A 12,918-nucleotide genomic window follows, 5' to 3' on the forward strand; every position below is an offset into this window, starting at 1 on the left:
CTGGGTTCCAGGTGCCGTAAACCACTGTCTCAGTTAGTCCCCTCAGCAGTCTGGGAGGTTGGGTTATTCGTCCACAGGTGAGGGAGCCAAGGTCCTGGAAGCAGGCCACAGCCACACTGCTAACTGCAAAGGCGGAGCTGGCCTGACAAGCTCAGATCCTCAGATCCTCAGTCAAGCTGCCTCCTCCACAGATCACCCCTTCTTTGCTGGGCTGGAGGCACAGCTCCTCCTCAGTCTTTCTCCAGAGGCCTCTAGCATACCCACCCACGCCAGCCCCTGCAGCTTCCCACCTTGCTCCAGCCACAGCCAATGACTCTCACCCCTACTCTCCACACCCACCCCCTCCAGGCCCTTGCTGAAGCTGCCTCTGGCCCCTGGAGCTTCCCTCCCCCAACTCTTATCTGCCCACACCCCCCATCCTTCTAGGCTGGGCCCAGGTGCCACTGCCTTCATGGAGACCCTGTGCATACTCACCCAGTCAGAACCCAGAGCCCTCCCCAGGCACTGCCCCGAGCTTGTTGCCCAGCGCCTTGTAGGCTCTGGCCTCCCTGCGTCTGACTTGGCAGCTGCACAGAGGGCAGGGGAGTCTCTTTGCCCTAGCTTCCTGGGCCAGTTGCCCCCTGGGCCTGGCACACAGTAGGTGCATGGGAGGTCACTGGGGTCCTTGCCTGGGGAGAGACTGCAAACCCATCCCTTTCCTTGGCAGTCCTGGGTCAGCTGGCTGTTTTGGGGCTGGTCCCCACACCCAGCCCAGCCCCCCACCCAGGAGACCAGCCCCGAGGGGCCTAATTTAGTCCTGGCTGGCTGGGGACGGGGGCTGGCTTCTGAACCCAGCAGACCCTGGTGTACCCTCCACCATGCCCAGCTTCTGCAGTGGTGGGGGAGCAGTTGCTGGGGAAGGCAAATCCCAGCTTTGAGCTCACAGGCCAGTCTTGGAGCCTGGCAGGTACAAGGACCAGGGGTTTTCAGCCCTGTGTGCTAAGTACTAGTAGAAGGCTGCATAAGACCCTCTGCTTAGGTCCACTTACCCCCTCTAATTACTGGCTGTGTGAGCTTGAGCAAGTCATGTAACCTCTCTGTACCTCAGTTTCCCCATCTGTTAAATGAGGCGATAATAAACCTATCTCAGAGGGTTGCTAGGATGATTCAATGAGTCAATATAACGCAAGGCACGTTGCACAGCCCCCAGTGAACAATGTGCACTTCCTAAATGTCGACTGTCACCACTGTTACATGTTACAGGAGCAATGGGCCCATGAAGGCAGAGTGTGGGGGAGTGTTTGGGGAGAGTTTCCAGAAGGTGGTGACACCTGAGCAGTTACTTAAAAGGCAAGGCACAGAAGGCAGGAAAGGGCATTCCAGGAAGAGGGACCCATACAGGACAAAGGCCTAGAGGCAGCTTGGGGGACATTTAAGGGAGTTGGGAGCGTCTGGATTTAAGGTAAGGCTGGAAAAGGGGAGACCAGAGCTGGGGGTGCCCAGAGGCTGTGTCCTCAGGATCCTAGGGTGCCATGCCAGGGAGTTTGAACTTTGTCCTGCAGCCTGTGAGGGGTTATAGGAGGAGGAATTTTTTTTTTTTTTACCATAGAAGCAATATTTGCTCAAGCAAAATTAAAAAACGGAAACAATATAGAAGTGTGTCCTGTAAAGTAGGAAAGTCCCCCTTTGCCTTTAAAGCCCACTCTGCCCATGTCCTGCTGCTGTTGGCCTGGTATGTTTCCTCCCAGAACATTTTCTGTGCTGTTGCAAACATATTTATCGTGTATTGCTAAAAAAGGAAACGGAATCATATTATGCTTATGACCCCACCAGTTCCATTTTTCACTTCCCAGTATATTGTGGGCATCAGTCAATGTCACGGCACCCAGATCTGCCGTGTTCTTTTTAATCGTTGCCTAATATTCCATTGTTCGTACAAAGCATAATTTATGTAACTAGTCCTGGGTTGATGGATATTTAGATTGTCTTCCATTTTTCACTCTTGCAAATAATGCTTCGGGGAACATCCTTATATATATCTTGCTGACACCCGCAAGCCTTTCTGCAGGATAGATTTCTAGATGCGAGTGGCCGGGGTGAAGGGTCTGCTTGCTCAGTTTTTATAGCAACCTTGCTCTTCCCAAGGTTGGGCCAGCTGATGCTGCCCCCTTGGTATCTGAGAGTGACCGTTTCCCCATACCATCCTCCACATTGAACATTCTCAATCTTTCAGATACTTGCCGATCTAGAAAAATATCTCACTGTGGTCTCCACGCTCACTCCGCTTCTCCCCAGTGAGGCTGAGTGACTTTTCGTGCAGTTTTTGCCCATGGGTGTTTCTTCCTCTGTGAATGGACTGTTCACGTCCTTTGCCCATTTTTCTTTTCTTTTTGCCTTTTTCTTATTGATATAAAAGAGCTTTTAGTGCATTAGGAATTTAAAAACTTTTGTCTGTCTTGTGTGTTGGAAATACTTTCCCTAGTCTGCTGTTTGTCTTTTTTAACTTTGTCTGTGGTATCTTTGGCCATAGAGAAGCTTTAGATCTTTATTTAGTCAAATCTGTCAGGCTGCTCCTCAGGGCTTCGGAGTTTCGCGTCTGGCCTGGCGAGGCTTCCTGGGCGGGTTTTAAGTGGAGCGGGGATGAGGTCATATTTGTGACTGGGAAAGGCCGTTCTGATTGCCACTGTGTGGATGGGGGTGGCTGGCGGACTGCAGGCAGGAGGATAGGAAACAGCTGAGACCTTTGTGCCCAGAAGGGGGTGGGGAGAATTGGGGAGAAGATGAGTTTGAGAAATATTCAGGAATTGGCTGACTGTGGTGATAGGATGCGAGGTGAAAGAGGGAAAGAGAGGACTCTGGAGTGATGCTTGGGTGTTTGGCTTGGGGGGGGCTATGTGACTGATGCCACCACCACCCTTAGTTGGGGACAGGACTAGGGAGGGAAATGCATGCAGGTGCACATGAGTGGTCACCTTGGCAGGGACACATGTACATAGGAGCACATACATGCACACATATGTACATGCTTAGAAATTCTGGAGATTGGTGCCTCTGTACCGTGGCCCCGTGGGTGTCTGGTTTTTGTGAAGTGCCTATTCTTTACCAAGTACTGTACGAGACACCACACACACACACACACACACACTTTAATCTCTATTGCCATATGAGTGTGGCATTAGAGATAGGGAACCAGTCCCAGAAAGGGTAGGTAATTTGCTGAAGGTCACAGAGTTAATAAGTGGCAGAAAGAGGAATTTTTCTCCATCTTAGATCTGACCACCCACAGACAGAATTTCTGCCAATGGCATCGAGGAGGAGCTTCCATTCATTTCCAACCTCATCACTGCGATTTTATCAGGGACTCTTAGGGACGAGTGCTGGAGCCAGACTGCCTGGGTTTGAAACAACCCCATTCCTCTCAAGACATTTCATCTTTCTATGCTTCAGCTTCCCCATCCTAGAAACCAGGATGGTCAGGGTACCCGCCTCGAGGGCATGTGCGGGAAGCAGATGAGTTAGCAGAAGGAAAGCACTTAGCCCAGGGGGCTCATTGGGTGCGATTTATGGGGACCGTGATGATTATAACAGCCACAGCGGCAATGGTGCTCACCCCTCACCTGGGTGTCTGCCACTTTCCCTCCTCCACTCCCCTCCCTTCCACCCTCCCTCCACCTGTCCCCTCATTCCTGTGCCAGCTCTTCCTCCATTCCCATAGGCGCTGCCTTCACCATTTGCCTCTGAACCTTTGTCCTCTGTTTTCAGCCCCCTACACCCTTGGCAGACAGTGAACTAAAGCCCAATCAATCAGCAAAAACCATTCAAGGGCAAACGATTCATGTTGCATTCAGGGACTCCTCCCTCAAAGCGATTCTTGTCAGGCATTTTCCAAGGGCCTGTGCATTCATCCCAACATTGCCTGGGCCTCTGTGAATTAGACCATTAAGTCGAAACCTACAACCCCTTCCTCCCTGAGTGAGATGCTCAGGTGGACTTTGGAGCTGAGGGTCTGAGCTGACCCCAGCCTAGCCAACTCCACTCTAGCCAGGAGCCATCCTTGCATCCCTGACCAGTTCCTTATCTCAAGCCTATCTGAGCAGATGCTATGGCCATGATGGTGGATGCAAAAGGTGTTCAAACAGGGTGCAAACCTCAGCCTGCACCCAATTAAACAGGTCTCATTTACAAAGAAAAAAAAAACCCACAGAAATGACCAAGTGTACCATTTTGAATTTCTCATCATCAAAATTAACTCCCAAGTAGATAGATGCTCAAGGCAAAGAATGGAGCAGAGACTGCTGGTTTCCTGGTATGACTTTGTTTTCAGTTGCCCTGGATCAGTCACACCTGTTGATTCTTGGTGGGTGGATTCCACTGCAGCCAAGTCTTACTTATTGGGGAAAGTGAGAAGTTGCAGGGGCATTTATCAACAGGAAGGGCTTTCCCTTGGGTCGCCTGCTAGTGCCCCTGTTATCTTAAGGGGTAGCCTCTTCTCCTTGTTCCTTGTGTTATCCCACAGGAACACACAACATTTAAGGTGATAATTGCCAAAGTAAAACACCAGTGAGTTCAAAATATAAACCGGCAATTAAGCTTGCAGCTCCAAGGCCCTGTGGGAGTTATCCTTATCCCCCTGAGTTGTGGACAGATGAGTGGAGGGTCCCAGAGCCTTTCTGGGAGCTGGTCCTGGACCCAAGTCAAGGATAAAGCTCTGAAGATGCCCCAGCCTTTGCTCTAAAGTCAAGTTCAGGCCCTCGAATGTAGGCATAGGCCCCAACTCTCATGGAGATGCCACTACCTGCCTCAGCTCACACCTCCCTTTTGCATGTGGGGAAGGTCCTGCTGGTGGAGCCCATTGCAGGGCCTGGAAGCTCCCCCTTTTCCTCATGGATAGGGAACTCTTGAACTTGGGAACTGAGATTATTCTGCCCCCACTGAAATTTTAGTTACTTAGAAACTCCCAAATGGGGCTTAGTTCTCTCACTCAGAAAGTCACCCAGACATGTTCTAACAGCAAATGCAGCAAGGTGACCTGCCCACAAAGGGGCAGTGGGGATGTTGTAGGATAGGCCAGGTTGTGCTGCACTAACCGGTACTCTCTGAACTCTCAGTGATTTCTTGCAACAAAGGATCTCTTCCTTGCTCCGTTTACCACGTGAACTCACATTCCATGCCCGGTGTGGGATGTGGACAGGGTAGTGGAGCTCTGCTCCACACAACAACTCAGGGACCTAGGCTGCCAGGAGCTCCATCATCTTGTAGCCCCCTCCAGAACACGTGACCTCCAGTCACCATGGCAGAGAAGAGACAATGATGAGGTTACGCACGGGCTCTGAAATGCTTTGGCTCAGCAATGACACGTATTGCTTTTGTTCACAGCCCGTTGGGCAGAACTTCTCATACGGCCCAACTAACTCTAAAGGGGCTGAGGAAATGCCAAGGAAATGTGCTGACATTCAGTGAGCAATAAAATTCTCTGGTACAAAGGCTGTCGTGGGACCATTTTCAGAGGCAGGTTTCAGAAGAGCCAAGGCTGTGACTCCTGTTTATTCTCTCCACCTGGGGCATATCGAGTGGTTGCTATGGGCTGTGTAATACCCTGATCACATCTACACTGTCCGGAAGGTGAGGAAGAGGATGGATTCTAGTGGGAAGCTAATCAGGGAGCTTCCAGATACAGAGTTTACCAGCACAATGGATCCCTCCACGGGTGTTGCATTTAGGGCTTGGCCAAGGACCTAGTCAGGTGTTCTGACTCCGACACCTGGGATCAAGGACTGGCTCAGCCCCTTATTAACTGTGTGACCTTGGGCTAGTTGCCTCTCTCTACCTCAGTTTTCTCTTCTGTAAAATGGGAGTATTGATAGCATCTCTGTCTTTTGGGGTGGTTGTGAGGAATAAGTGAGTTACTATGAGTAAAGCGCTCAGAATGGTGCTAGGCAAATGCTAAGGGCTCTATAAATGTTAGCTATCACCACCTCCACAACCATCATCACCACCAATATCGTCATCATCATTATCCAGTACCAGATGCTATTCTAGGTATTGGGGGAATAAATACCAAGGTCTCTGCTTTCACACGTGATGGAAGAGATGGAAAATAAATAGGTAAATAATTTAAATAATTAAATTAAGATGTTAATCTCCAATAGTGATGGCACTAAAAAAATAAATCAGATAGGTGCTCATCATTATTAGTAATTAAGGAAATGCAAATTAAAACCACAATGCAGGCCGAGCGCGATGGCTCACACCCGTAATCCTAGCATTTTGGGAGGCCGACGCGGGTGGATCACCTGAGGTGAGGAGTTCGAGACCAGCCCAGCCAACATGGTGAAACCCCATCTCTACTAAAAATACAAAAATTAGCTGGATGTGGTGGTGCGCACCTGTAATCCCTGCTACTCAGGAATCTGAGGCAGGATAATCACTTCCCCACCAGGGAAGTGGAAGTTGCATTGAGCCGAGATGGCGCCACTGCACTCCAGCCGGGGTGACAGAGCAAGACTCCATCTTAAAGAAAAACAAAAACAAAAACCAAAAAAACCCACAATGCAATACCACTACATATCATTACACTTACTTTGAAAATGGCTAATACCAAGTGTTGGCAAGGGTACAGAGCCACTGGAACTCTCCTAGGTTGCTAGTGGGAATGCAAAATGGTATAGCCAACTTGGAAAATAATTTGGCAGTTTCTTATAAAGTTAAAAATAGGCTTACCACACAACTCAGCAATCCTACTGTTAGGTGCTTAACCAAGAGAAATAAAAACTTACATTCACACAAAAACCTGTATGTGAATATTTATAGTGGCTTTATTCATAATCTCCAAAAACTGGAAACAACACAAATGCCCTTCAGCTGCTGAATGGATAAACAACGGAGTACTACGCAGCAACAAAAAAGAAAGACATTCTGATTCAAGAGGCAACACAGATATTAATAAATCTGAAATGCATTATGCTGGGTGAATGAAACCAGACTCAGAGGGCTACGTGTAGATGACTCCATTTGTATGACACTGGAAAATGCAAAATGACAGGAATAGAAAACAGATCAGTGGTTGCCAGGGGTAGGGGCTGGGAGGGGTTGACTACAAAGAGACAGCATGTAGGGATTTGGGGGTGAAAGGATTGTTCTGTACCTTGATGGCCATAGTGGTTACACAGCCACACGCAGTTGTCAAAACTCATAGACTGCTCTCTAGAGAGGGTCAGTTTTACTGTGGGGTAATTATACCTCAATAAACCTGATGGAAAAAGTTTGCTGTGGGACGATTGAAACAAGGAAAACCAAATAACAAGTCAGTCTGTCAGGGCAGTGAGACACGGTGAGGATGGCTTCCTCAGGGGTGACCTATGGAGGACATTGGAGACCATGAGAAGGAGGTGGTCACAGAGCTTTCTGAGGAGGTGGCAGGTGGCCATGTGGTCTGGAGGGGAGGTGAGGGTGGCCCACAGGTCAGGGCTGGGTTGGGCAGTGCCCTGTGGGCCAGGTTAAGGGGCTTCACTCTCCTCTGGGCGTGGTGGGTGCCACTGAGGGCGTAGGCAGAGGGTGATTGAAGCACAGGTGTGGGCAGGATGGTCTGGGAGGAGGGAGGAAGGGAGACAGCACCTGTGGCCATGTCTAGGATGAGTGATGGGGGTGTAGTGAAGAATGAGGAAGGGTGGATCGGGGTGTCACAGAGTATTCCCAAGGGGGGTCAGCTGCCAGAGACCACAGGCTGAGGTGGGAGAGCTGGGGGTACTGATGGGGTCCTTGGGGACCTTGCTGGGGATCTTGAGGGGTGCTGGGGCTGAGGACATGTAGGTGAAGCTTCCAGGAGGCAGGGGACACGTTTGTTGGTAGCAATGGGAGTTTCAGAGAGAATGGGGTGGGGTTGTCCATCTGTGTATCTGTGCACGTGAACAAAACTTGCAGAGGTGGGCTGACCTTTGGAGTACATGGAGAGACAGTGAGAAGTTTAGGAGCTTAGACGGGGCCTTGAATGCCAGGCCAGGGAGTTCATGCTCCTGAGGGTGTGATCCGTTAAGGGCTGGCCACTCCAGGGTGCTGGGGAGTGGGTAGGGATGGCTCTGAGGAGCATGTGCTGTGCTAGGAGGCAGCACCTGAGCCCCGCTGGGCTGGGCAATGGGGATCCATCGTGGGGAGCTGTGCTGAGGTGGGCCTCACCCCGGGTAGCAGGAAGCCCCATCTTTGCCCCACTAACCTTCTTGCTCTTCCCGCACAGTGCATGCTGGGACCGCGACGGACAGGCTACCACACCCCAGGCCCCCAGAGGCCAGTCTGTTTGCCTCCCAACGCCATCTGACCCAGGTAGGGGAGAGTGAGGCAGGCTCACCCTGCCTCATGCTTCTGTGCTTGGTGGGAGGTGCTGGGTGTGAGGACCAGGTCCCCCGACTCAGGCTGGCCTTTAGCAAATGAGCCTCTGCCAGGAGCCATGGTGGGGGACACAGTGTGGGGTTTGAAGGCCCCGGCAGCAGAGGGGCCTCCTGTGGAGGAGTTCCTGACCTCTGAGAAGGAAGGCCACCCCTCAGCCATTCTTCCTCACCAGGCTGTGTCCCCGGGATGCTCAGAGGCACTGGGACACACGATCCCTGCAACCCCAGCGTTGCTGTCCCATGCTCACTGTCTGCATTTGCGCAGGCTCTGTTTTGCGCCACACACCTGCCGAGTGCCTTGGCTGCAGAAGTTTTGCATCCCAGGTTCAGCTCCCTTTGCCGTCACCTGCCTTTTCACTGCCGCTGCCCAGTGCAGTTCCTGATGGCGCTAACTCTGGAAGTTCCCAGCTCTCTGTGGGACACCCGTCAGCACCCGGAATGAGCTGTCTCAACTTTCAGTCCCCGTCTGTGGTGGGCCTGAGAGAGGGCATTTCTCCACCACTCCTGGACATCCCAGGTGAAGGCTTTCTGCCTGGTGCCAAATCCCCCAAGGGATGGGATGGGGTAGCAGCTAGGGTTGCCAGAAAAAAAATACTGCTGTCCAGTTAAATTTGAACTTCAGATAGACAACAAATAATTTTTCAGTGTAAATATATCTCAAATATTACATGGCACATACAATTTTATTTGCCAAATCTGGCAACCCAAGTTGGGGGGCTGAACCCCCAGTCTCCCTCCTCCTCTGGCCAGACCTCCTTGCTGGGCTCACCCTGGCCTCCTCAGATCAGCTGCCTCCAGTGGCTGTTGCGGGTGTCCTGGAGCCAGGGGCAGCCAGCCTGCCCAGGCCACAATCAAGGGCATTTCCTGATCCCCCAGCTGCCGCAGGCTGTCCGTAGGACAGAGACCTGGCAGTTCTCGCTGGGGTCTGGGGCAGCAGTCCTGGTCTTTGGGAGTGCTGTAGGGTTCCTCGTCTTCCCCCCTCTGGCTCTCTCACAGCGGAGTCCAGGCTGAGGAGGTCATGGGACAGGGCGGGTTGGGCCTTTGTGCCTGTGAACAAAGCTGAGAGACAGGCGTGGAGCTGTGAAAGGAACCGGGAATAGAAAATTGCTTCATGAGCTTGGAACCCAGAGCACTTTGGGGAGCCAGAGTGGAGGTGGGGGTAACAGGGATGAGGCAGTGAGGGGTTATGGAGGGCTTGGAATGGCTTACTTCTGCACCCTTTAATATTGGGGAGTCACAGAAGGTATTTTCTCCCTAAGCAGAATCATTTTTCTGATTATTAAGGTAATATGTTCTCTATATGTTACCTATTATCTATGTATGTATGTATGTATGTATCTATCTATCTATCTATCTATTCATCCGTCTATCTATCCATCTATCTCTCGGTATTTAAAGCATGCAGTTCAAGCCCCTTCTGTAGTCTTTTCCTCCCAAGAGCTAACACGGATAACTCGTTTGATATGTCCCCTTCCAGACTTTTTTCTATGTACTTATCAACATATTTTAAAAGGAAAAACATGGGCTCATATTAGTTATATTGCTCCAGCACTTGATTTTTTTTACCTAACAATGTCATATGGATCATCCCAGGTCCTTCCATAGAGTTCTTCCCCACCCTTTTACATCCCTTGTATGATGGTCTGCAAATTATTCACCAATTATTAATCCTGTTGGCAGCCGTTTAGGTTGTTTCTGACATTTGGCTATTTATAAACCTCACTCAGGGAACCTCTGGGTTTGCACATCTGTGTGTGCTTGTGCTGTAGTTCTTTTGGGAATGTTTCTGGAAGTGGACTTCCTGAGGCAGAGGGCAGATTTGATTTGTTCTGGACAGCCAGATCAACCTGCAGAAAGTTGAGCCGATTTATGCTCCTACAAACTGTATGCAAAATGCCCCATTCCCTCACCCTTGCCAATCACAGGAATTATTAATCACTTAATCCCTGCCAATTTGACAGATAAAAATGATTTTACTTTATGTTCTTAGACTGCTAGTGAGGTTGAGCATATTTGCATATGCTTGTTGGCCATTTCTGTTTCTTCACTTGTAAATTGCTTGTTGATGTCAAGTCCTCTGCTGCTGTATCCATTCATTCAGGAAGTTTTACTGAGCACCTACTATGTGTCAGACACTGTTTTGGTTAGGGACCAAACAGTGAACAAAACTCACGAAATATACCTGCTCCAAGGAATGTAAGCTGTGATGGAGGAGAGACAGACAAGGAAAAATACAGCATGTGTATGGGAGTGTTAAGTGCTAAGGAGAAAAAAATCAAGCAGAGGGGGATGGGAAGTGTTGGGCAACTTGGACATGGTTGTCAGGGAAGGTCTCTTCGAGAGGTAGCATTTAAGTAAAGACCTGCAAGAAGCGAGAGACTGAGTTGGGTGGATGTTTTGGGGGGAGCACCTTCCAAACAGAGGGAACGGCAGGTCTGAGGACCCTGAGTCAGGAGCAGACCTGGCTTGTGGGGACATGGCAAGAAGGCTGGTTGGTGTGGCCGGAATAGGGTGAGTGAGGGAGAGAGTGGGCCATGCAGCCAAACAGGGACCACACCCTCATCACTGAGGGCCTGCAGGCCACCAGGAGGACTTGACTGTAACCCAGAATAAAGTGGGGAAAGCCATGGAAGGTTCTGCATAGTGACATGGCATGATTGGAATTACATTTTAACCAGATCCTTCTGGCAGCTTTGAAGCAGGGAGATCCGACAGGAGGCTGTTTGTTGCAGTGATCCAGGGAGGAGGCGATGGAGGCCTGAACCAGGGAGTCTTGGTGGAGGTGGGCAGAAGTGGATGGATTCCACATGCATGCTCAAGGTAGAGCCAATAGGATTTGCTGACAGATTGCATGAAGCGGTGTGTGAGAAAGAGAGAAGGGAGCCAACCATGACTCCAGGGGTTTTGGCCCAAGCATCTAGGAGGGTGGGGTTGCCATAGATGGGGAGATCGGAGAGGAGGTGGGGAGATCAGAGAGGAGCGGGTTGGTGTAGGGGAGAGGAGTGGCTCAGTGGTGGACAGGAGTGCTGAACAACCATGAGTCATTTGGAAAAAATGGTTACATAATGTGTGGGACCCAGAGCACAGTGAAAACGGGTGACTTTTTGCTAAAAAAAAAAATTAAGAATTTCAAAGTGGGAGGTGACAATAGAGCATTAAACCAAGCCTGGGGCCCTTCTGAGTGCAGAGCCCAGGTCACACACCTGTGAGCCAGCCCTGGCAGTGGACACGTAAATTGTGAGATGCCTGTAGACAGCCTGGCAGAACCATGGAGTTGACAGGTGGATGTATGTTACTGGAGTCCAGGGGACAGGTCTGGGCTGGAGATACAAATTTGGGGCCATCAGCATAAAGATAGTATTTAAAGCCATGAGGTTGGACGAGAGCATCAAAGGAGAGTAGATAGAAAAGAACAATGTCCCAGCCCCAAGACCTCCGTCAGTTAGAGGGTGGGGAGCTGAAGGGGAACTGAAAAGGTGACCGAGAAGGAGCAACCAGTGAGATGGAAAGGAACCAGGCATGTATGTCCTGGATGCCAAGGGTAAGACACGTTTCAAGCACGTGTCAAATGGGGCCGAGGATGCAGACTGAGAACTGGTCACTGCCTCGGCAACGGGGAGGTCACAGGTGACCGTGGTTTCAGCGATTGGGGGTGGTGAAATGCATCTTATTGATTTGCAAGAGCAAGTGGATTTAGAAGAGGTTAAGGAAATTAACTCTTTATTTGGCATATGTGCAAATCATTATTCACAAGTTTTTTTTTCATTTAAGTTTATGGATTTATTTAACCCCTTAAAAGTTTTAGATTGTCCTGTGTTCAAGTCTATCACTCCTTTCCTTTAGAGTTCCTGACCTTATCCACTGCAGAATTTTAAAAATATTGGCCCATACTGTTTTCTGGTTGTTTATGATATTCACAAATATTTAAATCTCTAGTTCATCTTAAATGTATTTCTGTGTGTGGTTTGAGGTAGGGATCTAAGTGGTTTTTTCCCAGATAACTTGCAGTTGTTTTGGCACTGTTTGTTGGGTAAGCACCCTTTCCCTGCCGCTCTGAAGCTCCATTCCTGTCATCTGCTGAAATGTCCCCAAAGTCTCATGTCTGTCCAGACCTTGCTGTTTGATTCCATTGATCTTTGCCTGGGGAGACATTTAGGAAGTTGAGAAAATAGACTTGGTGATTGATCAGAGTTGGTGTGAGGAGGTGGAAGGAGTGGAAGCTGACACAGTTACCTTCAGTGTGGGAAGAGGCAAAGGGAAGTCGGGGACGACAGGAGCTCTCAGGGCTCCTGTGTGCTGGGCACACGGGGCCTTACCTGTCAGCCTGCACTGCAATTCTTCAAGGTCGGCGTTCTATCTCACCATTTGCAGATGAGAAAACTGAGTTTCCGAGAGGTCTCATCTCATTTCCAGGGTCATCGCCTCACAGGTGTGGGGCTGACACTGAAAGGCAGAGCTCTGGGTTCCCATGCCTGCCTTCTGTCCTCAGTGAAGTGAGAGGTGAGGAGGGGGTTCTGGAGGCTGGAAGGTCTCCAGGCACAGAGCGCCCCCTGACACC

General features: G+C 50.1%; 1 protein-coding gene across 3 annotated transcripts in view; it reads left to right on the plus strand.

Annotated features, from left to right (window-relative positions):
* The window catches only part of LINGO1 (leucine rich repeat and Ig domain containing 1), a 205,778-nt gene that overhangs the window by 133,514 nt on the left and 59,346 nt on the right, over positions 1-12,918 (plus strand). For 2 of the 3 annotated variants that reach the window (XM_055277598.2, XM_055277601.2), the window contains one exon: positions 8,210-8,295. The exons of the other annotated variant lie outside the window; for it this stretch is intronic. The gene's annotated coding sequence lies outside the window, so the exon portion shown is untranslated. The remainder of the gene's footprint in view (positions 1-8,209; positions 8,296-12,918) is intronic. 3 annotated transcript variants of the gene reach the window in all.

Source organism: Symphalangus syndactylus, chromosome 5, assembly GCF_028878055.3.
Source record: "Symphalangus syndactylus isolate Jambi chromosome 5, NHGRI_mSymSyn1-v2.1_pri, whole genome shotgun sequence".
In the NCBI taxonomy this organism is placed as follows: Eukaryota; Metazoa; Chordata; class Mammalia; order Primates; family Hylobatidae; genus Symphalangus; species Symphalangus syndactylus.